This window comes from Rissa tridactyla, chromosome 4 (genome assembly GCF_028500815.1).
Source record: "Rissa tridactyla isolate bRisTri1 chromosome 4, bRisTri1.patW.cur.20221130, whole genome shotgun sequence".
NCBI classification, from domain to species: domain Eukaryota; kingdom Metazoa; phylum Chordata; class Aves; order Charadriiformes; family Laridae; genus Rissa; species Rissa tridactyla.
This window is the reverse complement of record NC_071469.1, coordinates 21546374-21552373: the sequence shown is the minus strand read 5'-3', so window position 1 is coordinate 21552373 and position 6000 is coordinate 21546374.

Here is a 6000-nt window from a genome sequence, read left to right as displayed (position 1 = left end):
CTAGTTCCAACTCCCGTGCCATGGCCAGGAACACCTACCACTCGACTAGGTTACTCAAAGCTCCGTCCAACCTGACCTTGAACACTTTGAGGGATGGGGCTTCCACAGCGTCTCTGGGCAACCTCTTCCAGTGTCTCACCACCCCCAGAGTAAAGAATTTCTTCCTAATACCTAATCTAAACCTACCCTCTTGCAATTTAAAGCTATCATTACACTCTCTGATAAAGAGTCCCTCCCCTTCTTTCCTGTAGGCCCCCTTTAGGTACTGGAAGGCTGATATAAGGTCTCCCTGGAGTCTTCTGTTCTCCAAACTGACCAATCCCAACTCTCTCAGCCCGTCTTCATAGGAGAGGTGCTCCAGCCCTCTGATCATCTTTGTAGCCCTCAGAGCAGAGCAGAGGGGGAGAATCACCTCCCTTGACCTGTTGGCGATGCTTCTTTTGATGCAGCCCAAGATGCAGTTGGCTTTCTGGGCTGCGAGCACACATTGCTGGGTCATGTTGAACTTCTCATCAACCAACATCTCCAAATCCTTCTCCTCAGGGCTTCTCTCAATCCATTCTCCATCCAGCCTGTATTTGTGCTTGGAATTGCCCTGACCCATGTGCAGGACATTGCACTTGGCTTTGTTGAACTTCATGAGGTTCACACAGGCCCATGTCTTAAGCCTGTCCAGGTCCCTCTGGATGGCATCTCTTCCTTCCAGTGTGTTGACTGCACCACACAGCATGGTGTTGTCAGAAAACTTGCTGAGGGTGCACTCAATCCCACTGTCCATGTCACTGACAAAGACGTTAAGCAGCACTGGTCCCAGTACCAACCCCTGAGGAACGCCACTCATCACTAGTCACCACTTGGACATTGAGCTGTTGACTGCAACTCTTTGAGTGCAATCATCCAGCCGATTCCTTATCCATCGAGTGGTCCATCTGTTAAACCCATGTCTCTCCAATTTAGAGACAAGGATGTCATGCAGGGCAGCATCAAAGGCCTTGCACAAGTGCCTTAGCATGGTTTATAGAGGGATCTGCTCCATGATCTTGCTAGACACAGAGGTAAGACTGACTGGCTCATCCTTTTTTCCTTTTTTAAAAATAGGGTTATGTTTCCCCTTTTCCAGTCAGTGGGAACTTAACCAGACGGCCGAGACTTCTTAAATATGATGGATAGTGGCTTAGCAGCTTCATCTGCCAGTTCCCTCAGGACCTGTGGATGTATCTCATCAGGTCCCATGGACTTGCACACCTTCAGGTTTCTCAGATGGTCTTGAACCTGATCCTCTCCTACAGTGGGCAGTTCCTCATTCTCCTGGTCCCTGCCTTTGCCTTCTGCAACTTGGGTGGTGTGGCTAGAGCCGTTGCTGGTGAAGACTGAGACAAAAAAGTCATTGAGTAACTCAACTCTCTCTATATCCCAGGTAACCAGGTCTCCCATTTTCTTCTGGAGAGGGCCTGCATTTTCCCTAGTGGAAAACAAAATTTTCCCTTTATCACTGACATACCTGTAGAAGCCTTTCGTGTTGCCCTTGGCGTCCCTGGCTAGATTTAATTCTATCAGGGCTTTAGCTTTCCTAACCTGATCCCTGTCTGCTTGGACAATTTCTCTGTGTTCCTCCCAGGCTACCTGTCCTTACTTCCACCCTCTGCAGGCTTCCTTTTTGTGTTTGAGATTGTCCAGGAGCTCCTTGTTCATCCATGCAGGCCTCCTGGCGCTTTTGCCTGACTTCCTCTTTGTTGGGATGCATCGCTCCTGAGCTTGGAGGAGGTGATCCTTGAATATTAACCAGCTTTCTTCGGCCCCTCTTCTCTCCAGGGCTTCATCCCATGGTACTCTACCAAGCAGATCCCTGAAGCGGCCAAAGTCTGTTCTCCTGAAGTCCAGGGTCGTGAGCTTGCCACACACCCTTCTTGCTTCCCTGAGGATCTCAAGCTCCACCATTTCTTTGTCACTGCAGCCAAGGCTGCCCTTGAGCGTAACATTCCCCACCAGCCCCTCCCTGTTGGTGAGAGCAAGGTCCAGCATAGCACCTCTCCTCGTTGGCTCCTCTATCACTTGGAGAAGGAAGTTATCATTGATGCATTCCAGGAACCTCTGGGATTGCTTATGCCCTGCTGTGTTGTCCCTCCAACAGATATCAGGGTGGTTGAAGTCCACCATGGGGACCAGGGCTTGTGACTGTGAGGCTGCTCCTACTGTCTGTCTATAGAGGGCCTCATCTGCTCAGTCTTCCTTTTTGATTGATGTCTTTTCCCTAGGCTTTGTTCTACAGTCAGTTCTCCCTTACTCCACAGTTTAAAACTATCAACCAGAACTAAGTATTCTCATAAATACTTGATCTATTTTCCATGAAATCAGAGACACGCTGAGGCCTTTGGAAAACAGGTGATGTTATTACTGAGATCTCAGTGTTACCCTGTCAAAGCTTACCAGCCGCACTGAGTTTCAGTGCCACTTCACTTACATTTATGTAGACATCACAGATAGACACTGGCTTTGTAACAAAGACAGAAAGGGGACCAATAAGGCAAGAGGCCAGTTGTTATATAGAATTTAAGCTGACTGTAACTAAACTGCTTTGCTTAAATGAGACAAATAGTTGGTAACACTGAGGATTTCAGTTTTTCTAGACAAGCAAGATACTGATTTTTTGGAAGGTGGATGTTTCTGTGTTTCTGTTCATGCATGTGGAAGGGAAGTATGAATTGTCTGATCTCTTACATGGCAGAATATCAGCACTGCAGAGAAAATACCACAGAATAATCCTGTTCTCGTTATAAATCTTAAGAAATAGAATTCAACAGAGTTCAAAGTGGTTGACATAAAAATGTGGGAGAAAACATACGGCTCCAATTAAAAAATATTAAAAAATCACTAATCCGTATTCAAAAGAAGTAATTCAAAGTGTTTGAAACAACTTTGAATGACACAGAACATATGAAGGCAGTGAAAATTCCTTTTAGAATGACTGTCACTTATTTTTCTTTAGCCAGAGGAAAAATAACCTTTTAGCAAAATTGGAAGAAAAGGTGCTGGCCCTTTGACACCTGCCATCTCCCTTGTTTTGTGAGCAAGCTGGAAAGCTATCCTATGCCTCTTCAAGTCTTTTTTTCCCAACCTTAACTGCAATCATAATTGTTACTGAAGTTATGGCGATGAAATCCAATCTTCTGTTGTGAGACTGAGAAGCTTTTGTCCTTACACCTGTTGCTGTCTTTACAATGCCTGACCTCTGAGAAGCAATTCTGGAGCAAGACTGAAGATAGTGGTCCCAGTGATTCTAAGCATTTCCTCGTTGGCTGCATCTCTAGAAATCCAGCAGGAACAGGAAATAAACTGGATCCTTCAAGTGCTTAATTCACAAAACCCAGCCTTAGTTGTAGGTGGAAAAAAGATATCATCTTATAAAAAAGACAAAATGCTTGTGCCAGTGAACACTATCTCTCACAAAGCCCAAGTTAGGACAGCGGGCTCCAGAACGCATATATTCCTCAATCTCTTTCATCACCAATTCCTGATTTTTCAGGTCTGATCCCCCAAGCAGGTCTATAAGTAAAGAGAAGTGGGTTCCATTCTGTCTAGCTTTCATTTGAAGAGTGCTGCCTGATCCTGTACAGATACAGCAGGACGCTCTCTACATTTTGGATTCCCAAACTTTGAACTTTCCCTAACTCTGTTTAATTCTAGCTGGGGGGTTAATGCTGTATGGGAACAAACATGGAAAACATTGTTGTCCACGAACTGGGTAAAAGTATGTGACAAACAGGTCCTCTGAACTCTCCCTTAACTTTATATTTCAGTATTTCCTGTATACACCTGCCAGAATGGCAGAGAAGAGGGGTAAGAATGAGGGCTAGAGCCCATGAGATGCTCACCTCTCTGCCAGGATCTCCTGTCAGTCTTCCAGGAAGGGACAGGACCAGAGTTCAGTTTGAGAAACGTAAAACACCTGGGCTTCAGTTTAGTACTGGCTCCTGTAGCATATCAGGAATTAAAAAGAATGTTTGAACTGAATGTGAGCTGTTTTCTTCAGTTCTCAACATCTAGATTAGGTTAGCGTAGGGCTAGGGAACCTAAAGCTGGGAGAGACCAGTTGCTTGCCACTATCACTCAGCACAATTCCTGGCCCCAGGATCCTGCTGAATCAAACAGTAGGTTTATTATTTTAATCCCTAAACTTGCTCCCTCCCCTGTAATTATAGGCAAAGGATAGACACCTGCTGTGCAAGAGAAGCTGAGGGCACAGTGTTGCCTATATGAGCATTTCTCCCAACTCTAGCTCCAGGGAATCTAGCAACTGAACTCTTGTCGCACTATTGTTCCTAATACATGGGCTTTTTGAACTATAACCCACAATAGAAAAGAGAAACTAAGGATACCAACCCTTCCTAATGTTAGCTGCAGGCTATGTATAATGTGGGAACTGACCGTAACTTCTGGAGCCCAAGATTTTGAAATTCTGTGTTGAATGCTTCTTAGTTTTAGTGACTGCCTACAGTAAAATGAATGTAAGCACTAAGTCTATTTCCCTACGACATAGGAGGAATTCAGATCTCTATGAGAGAGACAGTATCTAAGAATTAAGCCCTAACCAAACCTGTAACAATAGCCTAATGAACTAAATTAAAACACAAGAGAAAGCATTGGCCCTGTTTGCATGAGCCCTTCTCATACCCTTCTAGGCCATACAAAGTTCAATAACAAACCTCACTCCCTAAGTAATAGATTGTTAAAGCTGTTGCTATCCTTTAAATCAGATTTATTGCCAAAGTAGTTCTCCCTTCAGGAAATTGTAACAGAAGGCATTAGCCTCAATTCGGGCAAGCCCAGATCCTGTCTTTGGGGGCTGTCCAGAATGTATGTAAGCTGTTGGTGTCTTCCCGTCCCAAAAGTCAACTCTAGCCTTAAGCCTATTATTCATGTTAATTATGGACAGGAGACCAATCACTAATTGTAAGAGGAAATTCAAGATCTTATCCTGCCCCTGCCATTCCTCTTCCACTCTTGCGTTCCATGAGAAATCCATCAAAAACCTAATCTGGGCAGACTCAAGTAAATTGCTTGTCCTAACCTTCACTGTGGTTATGATTTTAGCCAGCTGAGCTGGCAGTACCCCTCGCAGTCACTATCCTCATCTCATTTCTGCAATATATTCAGAGTCCAGCAATTATCCTGGCTCATCAAGCCTTCATTTCCCAAACGATAGCTTTGTCTCCAGTCTAAATTATAGGCAGGGGCCCTTTCATACTGCCTGAAACCACAACAGCATTGGGTCCTGTGCACTCTAACCCTCTTCCTATCTGTGCTTTCTGGGCAGATTCCAGCAGCCACCTGGACTCTTTGGAGAAACGTTGTGGTACGTAGTGCTCTGTGCTGTGGGCAGCCTGCTGGGGTCAGTTGCTCTTGTGGAAGGCATAGAGCATGTACGCTTGATCGCCTTCCCTCCACCCTGCTCTCCACAGCAGTGTGCACCACCATTCCTTGGCCCCTCACTTACAGGACAACCCAGAGCATTGGTGAGTGAAAGGCAAACCTACCTGGGGAATGCCTGTCCTAAAAAGCGTTAGTTTCGCATGAAGCGCTTTCCTCTCCCCATAACTCTACTTGGGCTTTTTGGCAGCAAGTGGCCACAGCTACCTCATGCTTAATTACCTTCCACACTGCTCTGTTTAGCAGCATTTCACTCCTAGTGTCTTGGGGGCTGGCATAAAGCAGAAAAGGAGATCCAGATAGCTGCATAGTTTGGGATCAGGCTTTTCTTCAGCACAGCTGTGGGTCACCCACGCTCTGGCAGAATGCATTTTGACCACTTTAGCCACTTCCTAGCGTCTCCAGATGCAATTTGTTATCCACTTGAATCGACAGTGATGCACTGAATCAGCCAAACACCTTGATCTGCCTTGCCATGGACAGTAACAGCTGGGGCAATTTCATGAAAGATCAGGACCAGTAGATTTAGAATTAAGCATCCTTCCCTGTGAGTGCAGGTTTGGTCCTGGGAAC